Raw genomic sequence first — 13,184 nt, 5'->3', positions numbered from 1 at the left:
GTCTTCTGGAGGAGCCACTCTGGCAGGGCAAGCTTCTTGCATGCATTGCTTCAAGGCCAGGCCAGTGTGGCTGAGTAGATGGCTCCATGCGGGAAAGCAAGGAGCTAGAGTCCTATCTGAGGAAAATCAAGGTCCATAAAAGCAAAAAAATCTCCTTTCCTCCTATGCTTGTCATGTAACAAAGGTGTTTATTGTATAAAAAAGAAAGAGAGAGAGAGAGAATAAGACCTAATGAATAGACTAAGTCATGTAGTCTTTTTTGTTGAGAATTTGATGATGAAAAGGTGAAATGTAAGGCATTAGCCCAGAAAAAAAGGAAGTTGAGCTAAAGAAAGAGTGGTTGTTTTTGTCACCGTTTTTTATTTCTTTAACGTCTGGTGGAGTCTTGAGCACATGTGTACCCAGAAGAGAAAGGATGGGTCACAAACAGGAGAGGAGGGGAAATACTGAGGAAGCCAGATTTTGAGGGCTCAAGGTGAAGGCCAAGACTTGGAAAGTGCTAGAAGTTTTTCTTCTGGGATGTTAGGGAAGAAAGAAGAATAGATTTAAGCCTAGAGAAGTCTGAAGATGGTGAGGAAGACCAAGTTGGTGAGTTGATGCCTGACAACCTCTTTTTTCTTGACGAAGCAGCTGGCGAGGAAATCTCTGAAAGTAAAGACAGAATGAACAGGCCTAGAGAGGATGTTGTTAATAAATACTAGTATCTTGTTTACTCCTTTAAACACATTGCTTCACTTTCTCCAGTGAGATCATTAAAGTCTTATCTCAAGAAAGGTGGTTAAATATGACAGTGGAAAATGCAGACCACAAACTTCTAGATACAGAAGAATCTGTGTAGCCGGACTAACACTGGGCTTTCATAGCTTTGCCTGGGGCTTCAGAAATGCTTTGATAATGCTTCTTTGAAGCAACTCTGGGGTAAATTTGGGGTATAAGATTTAGAATTTATTTGGAGTAAAATATTCCAGTACTTGGTATGCTACCAAAAAAAAAAAAAAAAATCAAAGAAACAACAGCAAAAAACTGGACTTTGCCTCAGTATGGGAAATATCTTAAGCCTGCGAGACAATTGATGTGTCTCTCCAGCCTTTTTAGAAACTCAAACCACTGATTATCAGGTCTGGTGTGTGCTGCATGGTTGCCCTGAACAAATGAGCCTCAGACACAACCATAAAAGAAAGACATCAGACTAGACAAACTATCATTTAGAAAGAATTAAGACAGCCATATTGTATGCTTACCATCAGCTCATCTATGGCTGTTCTGGTGTCACTACTCTCCAGAGGCTACTTAATCTCATTGAGACAAGACAGCCAGCCTAATTGATACAGAAAATGAAAGCCCTTTGATCTCATATCAAACAGAGTCAGACTAAGAGAAGGATCCAGCAGGCAAGATGACTGTCTTCCAAAGGAGAATTAACACTGCAGGCAGGAAAGTAGGAAAGGATAATATCTTACTTTGGAATTCCATGGACTTGTTTTACTTAAGTAAGGACTGAAAAGTAATAGATTCATCTCAATGCATGAATAGGGGTTTTTTGCTCTTAGTGCTATGAAATCTTTCAAATTATCAACATTTCCAGATACGTATGTTATAGTAGTGATGAAAAGCACAATGGAAGTATAATTAATGTAAAAACACCTGCCTTTTAGCAGGTAACTATAAAGGACAGGTGTTTGTCAATGTCAACCTTTACTGCTATGATCTGCTGCCCCTACTAAAGAATTTCCTTAGAAGGGGTTTATTATTTTGTGATTTAAATAGCACTCATTATGCTTTATAAACAATTTAGGTAAGTACCCCAGCAAAAAAAAACTGGCTTTGCAATAATCAGAATGTCTATGAATATACTAACATGTCTTTAAAGTTATCAGAGCACTTATTCATGTATCAGGAAACTCATCAAAATTTGTGTTCTCTATTCTAATGCAAAAAGTACACACTTCAATAATCATATCAGTTGTATTTTACATACTTAATATAATGGTAGTTTTGAAAACCAGTCCAAGCCTGTGATTGTATAAGTAAGATAAAATAAGTTATGGTATTTAGGGGAAAAAATGACTAATAGTGTTTTCCTTTCAGATACAGAGGATTACTTGAAAAATAACATACTCTCTACTGTAGTTGGTTCTGCCAACTGGATCTCATTCTTGATGTATTAAAATGCCTTGAGTATCTGATATTTGGGAAAGCATATCCTCCCACTATTTGACACTTTCAAAGCTGAGAGACCATGAAAAAATACAAAAGAAGTTTCAGAAAGGAATCAAGGCAGAATATAAAATAACATCTTTTTCTTACCCAAGATAGTATCCATAATGATGAATAATCAAATCAACAACTAACAAATTAACATGTATTTGAAAGAACAAGAAAAAATATATATGGCTGATGGTATATAGTATCTGGATGTCTTCAAAATAAGTTCTGGCCCTCTTGGGATTTTTCTTTTCTTTTCTTTCTTTCTTTTTTTCTTTTTTCTTTTTCTTTTCTTTTTTTTTTTTTAAGATTCTCTTTATTTATTTGAGAGAGAGCAAGAAAGCACAAGCTGGGGAGAGGGAGAAGCAGTCTCCCAGCTGAGCAGAGGCCTGATGCGGGGCTCTATCCCAGGACCTCGGGATCATGATCTGAGGCAAAGGTAGATACTTAACCGACTAAGCCACCCAGGTGCTGCCCCCCCCGCCCCCCCACCTCTTTTCCATTTTAGATTTTAAGGGATTTCTCTTCCAGGAATTTACAAGCCCAGACTTTAAACTTTTGGACTACTCAACTGTCAACTTCATTTTCCTCTTCATTTAAAATTGACACCAGTTCTCTGTTCCACCATCTTAAAGGCACCACAGCTGTCGTTTACTGAATTCACATGAGACCCACTTCCATCTTTCTAAATGAATATAGCACCTGGCTTATGATCTTCCTCCACATCCTCATTCCTCATCACCACTTTCTGACAACTTCACAATTCATTCTGGGGACCCATCAGTTACCTCAGCTGTGGAGTCCCATGATCTTATTCCCTGCAATCCTCTAACTCCACTCTACTCCAGCCACAGACCAGCAGGATCATTCCCTGAATTTAAGCATTACAGGTACTTGGAATGTTTGTTTTATATACCCAACCCCATGTGTACCACTGAACTCCTCCCCTTCCTAACCTTCTCCTGGCTTTCTACTCACTGAGTTCAATAAACACTAAATCCTTTTTAGTTTATTTATTTTTTAAATATTTTTTAATTTTTATTTATTTATGATAGTCACAGAGAGAGAGAGAGAGAGAGAGAGAGAGAGAGGCATAGACACAGGCAGAGGGAGAAGCAGGCTCCATGCACCGGAAGCCCGACGTGGGATTCAATCCCGGGTCTCCAGGATCGCGCCCTGGGCCAAGGGCAGGAGCCAAACCGCTGCGTCACCCAGGGATCCCCATGTCCTTTTTATTTTAATCCATCCATGAACCCTCTTCTCAGCCCATTATGCCCCTGTCCACCTACACCCCTGTCATATTCTTGTGACCCACTGTCAGTGGGCAAACCCACATCATACATGCTATTTAGTTTTTCCATGTATGCCCAGGAGCATGGCTGGAGGAAAGCTGAGAGTACTCTGGCTCACTATACCATACTCACACTTGCTTTCCTTGTGCCACAATGCCAACAACAGTCCCCGACTCGGTGCCAGGAACATTCTCCCAGACAGCTATACACACATAGTTCTCTCTCCTCAAAATCTCTCATATCTTTCCTGTAAACATTCATAGCAGAGACTTCCCGAAGCAATTGAATGTAACTGGTCTGGTATCCCCTCCACATCTCAGCATACACCTGTCTCTTCATTTAATTTCCCTTAATTTCCAACTGCTTCAAAGCTCTTAAGCCATTTCTCTGACTTCCAATTCTATATTTGTAACTTCAAACTCTCTCCAGAAGTCCAATGTCACATTAACAACTTTTTATAACGTGTCCCCAAGTTGAGTACTGAGCTGACACATGGTAAGTATTCAGTAGATATTTATGGAATGAATGAGGAAATAGATAAATCTACACCTGGATGTTTTACTTCCAATTCGACTCTAGATAAGGGAGGAGAACTTTGTCAAGAGGAAAACTGCTTTCTGCTTCCTCCACTCCAACTCTTGCTAGTACCTTCAACTCTAGTCTTTGGTGCTCAGTTGATTTTTCAACAGAGGTGGGTTTTTGGGGGGGAGTAATTGAAACATGGAACCAGACCCACATATGATTACTCTAAATGAAATAAAAACAACTTGATTTCACACACAGTGTTTTAAAGGGCAATAGTTACTTCAGTACACACTATACATAAAGTAACTTACTTATAAAATCAAAAGGACATCACATCATCCCTAAACCATCCTGATCACTAGCATTATTTTGCTGCATTCGAATTCTTACTGCCTGATGACTACTGTTTTTGTGTTTTTCAGATGTATAGGAGCTTTATGACAGTATAAAAATAGTTACCCACCACATCGGTCTATATGTTTTCCTACATGCTGGTTCTATTATGTATGCTATTTTAAATTTCTTATGAACTTGTTAAAAATATGTGTTTATAAATTGTATCTGTTTTTCTGGTTTCTTCAGCTATGATTTTTTCCCCGTCTAATATGGATGGATTCCAGAAAACCCAGAAACAATATCTAACAAGATCAGAGCAGAGGAAGGAGAGGAATAGCAAATAAACATTTTCCAGTGTCGAGTTAGGAAGATATTCGATCTTCCAATGTGCTCAACAAATGGGTTTAATAATGCACATTTCGGTATAAAACAGTTCACAACAGAAATATTTGCTACTCAGCCCATTTATCCTGGGAATTACACAACATGGACCATTTTCAATAACTCTTTTCATTATAATGATTTCCTCCTGCTCAAGCAATGGAGATGTACAAACCATTTTGGTCTAGAAATGTAATAATGTCGAGATACAAATGTATTAAAGAAAAATTAAAATACAATAATTTTCATCACTTTGGGTCAATGTTATATTGTCTTTCTCAAGGTACTTTAGCCTTCTAAAATCTTTTCAACCAGAATATAAGATTGCTTTTTATTCAGAACCCATACAACTAGATAACTTGACAAAGTATATTTATTTAAAAGTCACAGAAAACTACTGGCAGACCAAAACAAGAGATGAAGATATATTTTTAGGGCACCAGTTGGTTTCTCTTAATTTTGTAAGTTAAAGATCTTGAAGTGCCTTTTGAATCATAAAAAATAATATAGTTTGATATAATTTTGACCTATAGAATTTTTATTTTAATGCCAAATCCATATATGTATTATATAGATAGTAACTTTTACCTAATAAGACAATTGAATTATGTAAAACCTCTTTGGACAGTAGTGGCAGTATAACATCATCCATTTCATCATCCTTTCATTTATTCAGCAAACAGGTATTGAAAGCACATGATGTGTATAGCACAACAGTAGAAACTAGTTCCCCCAAGGAGTTTAACAAATAATAGAGAGAATTAAGATATATTTCTATATCACTATAATTTATAGTATAGTAGTCCCCCCACCTTATCCACTGTGGATACTTTCTAAGACACCCAGTGGATGCTTGAAACCACAGACAGAACTGAATCCCATATATACTGGCTTTTCCTATGCATCCATACCTATGGTAAGCTTAATTTATAAAGTAGGCACATTAGGAGATGAACAACAATAACCCATAATATAATAGAACAATAATAGAACTGTAATAAAAGTTATGTGAATGTGGTCTCTCTCTTTCTCTCAAAATACCTTATTGTACGGTACTCATCTTCCTTTTTGTGATGATGTGAGATGATAAAACGTTTACGTGATGAGATAAAGTGAGGTAAGTGATGTCAGTATCGTGACCTAGCGTTAGGCTACTATTGACCTTCTGACGGTAGGTCTGAGGAGGATCATCTGCTTCCTGACAATGGTTGGCTGCAGGTAACTAAAACTGCGGAAAGTGAAACTACGAATAAGGGGATCTAGTGTAATAACTGCCACAAAAGATATGCTAAGGAAGTTTATAGATTTGTGATAAGTTTTTTTTTTTTTTTACTGGTCTGACAATTTAGTGTTTAGAATTGTATGTTTTACAAAGCTACCTGAATGACAATCACATAAAGCACTGCACTCATTCTTTCAGCCTTTGTGTACTCAAATTTTGACCACGTTTGTCTAGTACTTGGAAAGCAAAAATTCAGGGAGTGTTTAATTACTGAACGCATATTGTGAATAAGGCACTAAGCTCTGCACTGGTCCTAAACATTACAAATGAAGACAGCAGACATGATCCCTTTGCTCAAGGAGTTCCTAATCTAATAGGACAAAGAGGAAAAAAACACTTGCACTGAATATGTCTTTCATTCCTTCCTACATTCTCACCATCACTGGAATTGAACTTTATTAGGCATCAAAGCAACCACATTATTTCATCCATGCCCCCTAGGAGCAGCAAGCAATACAATTGGTTATGGTTGATTTTATGGTTGGCCCCTGATTGTTGATAAGACAAGTCAGTGTTTTCTAAAGCATTGGATGCTGCTGGTATAACCCACACATGGGTTAAAAGTGCTGAGATGGCACTTCTGATCAACTTGAGCAGCAAGCAGTCTTTGATAAAGGGCTTCAGATCTCAGACGCAGAGGCCCCTTGAAAGAGCAAAATTCTACCCAGGAAGTAAGAGCTCCAAAAGATTGCTTCTGGGGGCTCTTCCTGGTGACATGACAGTTCCTTTCCCACCAGAACTCTTCCTCTGTGAGAACAGAAATAGCACGAGAATGGAGGAGAAGACGGTGAGGGCTAATGCAGAACAGACTGTACAATGTATGAGAGAAAGTGTAGAAGAAAGTAAGGAAAGGCAGGATTTATGAGGAGAGAAGGGGGGAAGAGGGGGAAGGAGAGAGGGAAGGGGGAAGGGAGGGGGAGGGGGAGAGAAAAGTCGGAAGGGAGAAGATGGAGCATAAAACACTGGTAGCAAAGGATCCAAGGGTGTGGTGGCTGTACCGATTGAACACAGAGTACTGTGCAGTAAATCCTGGGCCAGGTGCCCAGGAAAAAGGACAGCAAAACTCTAAGAAGTGACAGCTGTTTTATCAGGAGGAATATTAGTAATAATCATAGCTAACATGTACTTTCTATGTGCCAATCCTGTAAGTGCATTACATGGATTAATTCCTTAAATCCTCAGGATGACCCTAGAGGCAGAGAGTCTTAACCCTGATAAAGATATTGAGTTTCAGAGAAGTCAAGTCACTTACCCAGGAACACAAAGCAACTAAGCAGTAGGATCTGGATTTGAAACCACCAAGCCTGGCTCCAGTGATGCAACTCTGAAGCACTAATGTTACCCTTCACTGGCTCCCACCGGGAATGCCAGAACCTGGAGTAGTAATATGGTAGGGAAAAAAACCATGATGGCCTGAGACATGAATCTGGCCATACCTGGGTTCTGAACTGCTTCCCACTCTTTATACGAGGTGAGACAAGAGAGAGCCATGACAAGCATGAGAGTAAAGGTAATGTAGGGCAAGACTGAGATTTTATTCTGAGAGAAATGGAATGACACCAGAGGGTCTGACACTGGAGAGGTGCAATATGAACTGATATGATATGAACTGATATGAAAATAACCCTGCGGAATGAAAAAGGAAAAAAAAGAAAAAAGAAAAAAGGGGGTAGGGGAGGTGGGGTAGCTCCCCTCACATATTTCTAGAGAAAGAGTATTGGGCAGGAGATACAATGTCATCAAAGGCCAAGCTAAGAAGACAAGGTTGAAAGGCAGAAAAGAGGGATCCCTGGGTGGCGCAGCGGTTTGGCGCCTGCCTTTGGCCCAGGGCGCGATCCTGGAGACCCGGGATCGAATCCCACATCGGGCTCCTGGTGCGTGGAGCCTGCTTCTCCCTCTGCCTGTGTCTCTGCCTCTCTCTCTTTCTCTCTGTGTGACTATCATAAATAAATAAAAATTAAAAAAAAAAAAAAAAAGAAAGGCAGAAAAGAGATTGATAGGATGACAGCTCTTGAAGCAAGAAAAGTGGGAGCCAAGGATTATGGGAGAGTGATGGGGGGGTGGGGGGAGGAGCTCTTGCAGGGAAACAATGGCATTCATGGCTTTTAATACAAATGTCAGCACTCATGGGCCACACCAAAGCAGTGGGAAGGAAGAACAAAGAGCCAAATGGAAGGAAGAAGGTGAGGAAGACAGGGAGGTACAGACTAAGGAGGTTGAGCGGTATTGAGGTAAGGTCTCAAGTGAGACAACCCACTCTCTCCTCCATTCCTCACATACCCAGAGATAGTTGTGGTTTTGTCAAAGCCTAAGATAATTTCGAGTGTGTGCTGTTTCTGGGGTTGTTCTTCCTGCAATGGGTAGATGTTTCAATCTTGCTGAAAAAGAAAATCATGTCAGTCAAAGGGTTAGCTATCTTAAAAAAAATTGAATAGGAAATGTCATGAAAGAGATGTTGGTTGTATATTATTAATATTTATTAAAGGTCTATTAAGTGCAAAATATGCATAGTTGACACTAACTGAATTCTCGCCCCAGCTTATTGTGGTGGATAATTGTATCCTTACTCTGTGGGTGAAGGAAACTAGGGATCGGAAAGTTTAAGAATCTACTCAAGGTCACATGGTGGCCAAGCTACTAATCCACGACCATCTGGTTCCAACTGTGAAAATGTTGTTGCACATCTAGGGAAAACCTTAAAACCAACCATGCACATGGGCCAATGTGATAGAAAACAAGGACACAGAGGCAACAGCCTGTTTCTCTGCACACAATTTTAATAATGGCTTTGGATCAGCAGTTCTCAGGATTTCTTATATTGCTGGAGCCCCTCAGATTCACAGCATACTGCCTTTTAACACCCCCCCAATGCCCCACTTCCCACTGCCTCTCACAGGAGGCTGCCATAGACGTTTTCAATGGTTTACAGATATATCACATCTCCCAAAGTTATGCTTCATGATATCTTTGAAGAATTTCTCTGTCATCCAACATTTCTAGTCTTTAGTGTCCTGGTTCTCTGAGTACCATTGTAATTTATTTATCGCATCTTATTAATGAGGGTTGAATAATTTAATCCATCACATTTCGTTTTAGCCAAGTAATTAAAAACCTGGCTCCTCTCTCCCTTGTCTAGTGAATTTTTCAAATGTTTTTCTAGAGGTCTTCATTTCTACTCAATCTCGAAAATACAGAGGCTTATGTTAGAAGACCCCAATATATCTCACATTTAAGTCCAGAACCCTCTCTGGGTTGCTAACATTAAGAGTCCCATCCACTGGCACTATTCTTGTTTAGGGGATTTATAAGAGTAGCTGTATAATGATGGCACCAACTACAGCATTTTCAAGCTATAGCAGCAAATATTAATTGTTGAATGTAGTCAACATTTTTATTGACAAAGACCTTAAGGTCCAGGGGCTGAAATATGTTGCCAAGGCCACACAGGTAGTTCCTGGCCAACTTCCGGTTAAATTTCAGGTCTTCTGACCCACAGACCAGCAACCTCAATTACCTTTCCGTACCTTCTCTTGTGAAGGTAAAACTCTCTGTTGCATCTCTCCAAACAATTTTCATAACATCTTCCTGAATGATTAGCAGATCCATTAAGTAGGCATAGACACTGAAGGTCAGAAAGATTAAATGACTGATAACTGAGGGTGCAGTGGGCATTGCAGTGGAGGAAGAACTAGGAATAAAACACAAGCTCTTGACTTAGAAATCAAGGATTCTCTCCTTTAAAGTATACTCCCATAGATGATAAGGATATTCTCAACAAAATTAGTAATCTTTCTCAGTTCTGAACTATATAGTTTTTCTAATATACCTTAGAGCTTAATACTTGCTCTTTTTTTTTAAAGATTTTATTTATTTATTTATTTATTTATTTATTTATTTATTTATTTATTCATGAGAGACACAGAGAGAGAGACAGAGACATAGGCAGAGGGAGAAGCAGGCTTCCCACAAGGAGCCAGATGCAGGACTTGATCCCAGACCCTGGGATCATGCCCTGAGCCAAAGGCAGACGCTCAACTGCTGAGCCACCCAGGCATCCCAGTACTTGCTCTTTTTAAAGAAAAATTATTTAATTGGAATTTTCTGGGGAAGACAATGCAGAAAGTTACCTAAGTACATTTTTTTGCAGGTAAGATTTTAGAATTTGTTTTTCAGACAAATTTAGAAATTAATCTGAACACATTTTCTTTCAGACAAAAAAAAGGTTTTCAATGACTAATATCTGCAACACAAGAGAAACATAACAAATCCACAAAAAGTAACAGGATGACCTGGTTCTTTCTTGTTTAAGCAAAGTGGAACACTGTCCTCAACTTTTTAGATGTTATTCTAGTTATGCCACGCTGTTCCAGTCTGTCTGTGCCTGCCTGATTCTGTAACACTCATGCAGAGAGACAAGAACCATTGCTGCGTTCATTGACCACCTACTATGGCCAGATGGCACAGCCAGGTGCTGGATCATTGCCAAGGGGAACAAGGCATGGTGGATGTACCTGGGGAGCTCAGGGTGGTGGAGAGCAGAGCATCAAGCTTTTAAAGAGGTAGAAAGCAGATGGCCTCAAGGAGTCAGAGCCAAGAGGAATGTCATTCAGCTGAGGGAATCTCCTAGGTTTTAAGAGCTGGGCCTTAAGAAGATGATAGGATTTAGAGGAGAGAGCTACAGGAAGAGAACTGCAGGTAGAGGAGATATGGTTCTGAAGCCCTGACATCAGCACACTGATCCTTAAACTTTGCTGGGATTATATTTAAAAAATTATTAGAATATATCTCCCTGAAGGGAATAGGAAGAAGTAGTCCCAAAGGAGAGGAATGAAGAGTATAAAGCCAACTTTCCCATTGACTAACATTTATTGGACATAAAATAGTTGCCAGTTACTGTAATAGGTATTGAGCACAGTAAGATCTAGGTAGCTGAACACATTTATAGCAGGGTTTAAAAATCAGATTCTCCCTTCAATTTATGAAAAAAATATCTGATCCACAGAGCTATGCTATTATATACTTTCTTCTAGAAATCCAAAGAACCCTGCAAAGAATTCCTTTCTATATTATTTTTAGGAAAAATCCATAACGAGACAAGGTAAAATAGTTACATGAATATAGACACATACATTATATAATCTCATTTAATAAGACAGATTTCAATGCACAATAGGTGTTCATTCTAGAAGAATTAGGTTGCATGGATCCTCTATATTAGAGCCGTGAGGCTGCATCTCTTGGTTCCAGGACCTTGGTTCCAGGCAGTATTTCCTTTACTTGCCCCTGCTGTCAGGCCATTCACAGAAGTTTCTCCTAGGTGACTTCCTTTGTCCTTCCTCCTACCTCCCAGATCGCACTTTATCATGATTTACCGCCACTGACTGTGTCCTACCTTCTCTGCTTCATCTGAACAGTCTATCTAAAACGTGAGTGCACCGTTTAGCTCAACCAAAGGCAGCTATGGCGACACAATTGTTAGGCCATGTGTACAGTTAAGATGCAAGTATTATCTTAGAAAAGAAATGTTAGAAGTCAGTGAAAACGATAGGACGCTATACATCGAAAGGAAATGTAGGTGTTTCAATGTGATTATCATCATCTTTTATATTTCCACGGTTATTTTTCTGACTATTCAGAATACTAATATAGATGATGAAAGGAACTTAAGAACACATTTTGAACATGTCACGACGGTATGCTAAGAACATACAAGTATTCACACACACACTAAGCAAAAAGAAGATATAGGAATGTCTATCAAAAGGGGAAAAAAGGAAATATGATGACAATTATACAAATATGAACATAGTACTGACATGTTGTACAGGGAGCACAGGGATAATTATAGAGCACTAGAACCCATGAAAACGGAAAGTTTCAAAAAAATAATAATGTCTTGTTTTTTCTTCTTAAATTTATAAGCTACCACCTGATATACTTTTTCCCCTCAGGCAAGTATCAACATCTTTGCAAGTTTCACTGCCTCAATGTAATACACTAAATCACATGCAACAAAAAAAGAGAAAACCCCAGGTCATTTCGAAATTGACAGGAAGTAATTTATTTAGAAGATTGAATTTAAAAAATCATTTAAATGAAAATTTTACAATTCAAAAAGTTGGTAGTACAATTGAGTTTTCCTAATATATTTAGTAAATTTTCAATATTTTAAGGGAAAACCTAAGAAAATATCTTGGAAATGCCTGAGGAAGAAAGAATGCATTAAAATGTACTGCATTACATTATACTATTTTTGTTAAACTTAAAGTTTTTCATAGTAATTACTCAACAATGATAATATTTACATACTCATATAAATCAAGTTAAAGATAAGGGTAACTGATTTTAAAGTTATTAAACCAGAGAAGTTGTTTTTGTTTTTGTTTTTGTTTTTTAATCAGAGCAATAAACAGGAGATCTTTACACACTAAAAGGATACATTTACATGGACCGCCAATCAAAATTACTGGGTAGTATATAGCAAAACCTTATTTCCGAGTTTCTGGAAAATGTGTTTCATAAATTCAAATAGCCAATATAAATCAGAGATGGTTGAGAATTAGATGTACATTATAAAATTACTAATTTTAAATAAGTTACTCATTCCTTAAACAAGATTACAAATCATAGACTAGAACTTTAAATTTTATTTTTATTTTAGAGAAAAACATAGTTTATAGATATTGATATAAAGTGTTCACATATAGAATGCACTTCTTATATGGCACTAGAAAAACTTTCAGTACAAGCTACAATATCATATTTGAAGATAAATCCATGAGGTGTAATTTTTAAAACCCTGTACGATGATTTGCAAATTTAGGATATCAGATATGTGGGATGCAAATCATTATTCTTGAATGCTCTGTATTCATTCATAAAAGACTCCTAAACAAAGGAGTCGGAATTTGGTTCACAGTTTATAAACTTTGCACAAATTTTGTTATGATAACCTGTTACCTACAGAGGAAGTTATCCATAAACAAAAACAATCTGGTATTTACTAATTTTACACAATCCACTGTAAAACTTCCTGGTCTAAGGCTTTAGCCAACTGGGATTTCATATGAACCATAACCAGAGATAGTGAACAGTGATAAATTAACAGTATCAGAGAAAGCAGATGACATAAAAAGAGTTAACACTCAGCATATATCATTAAA

This window comes from Canis lupus, chromosome 14 (assembly GCF_003254725.2).
Source record: "Canis lupus dingo isolate Sandy chromosome 14, ASM325472v2, whole genome shotgun sequence".
NCBI classification, from domain to species: Eukaryota; Metazoa; Chordata; class Mammalia; order Carnivora; family Canidae; genus Canis; species Canis lupus.
The sequence above is the reverse complement of the archived record's forward strand: the minus strand, read 5'-3'. Positions refer to the sequence as shown.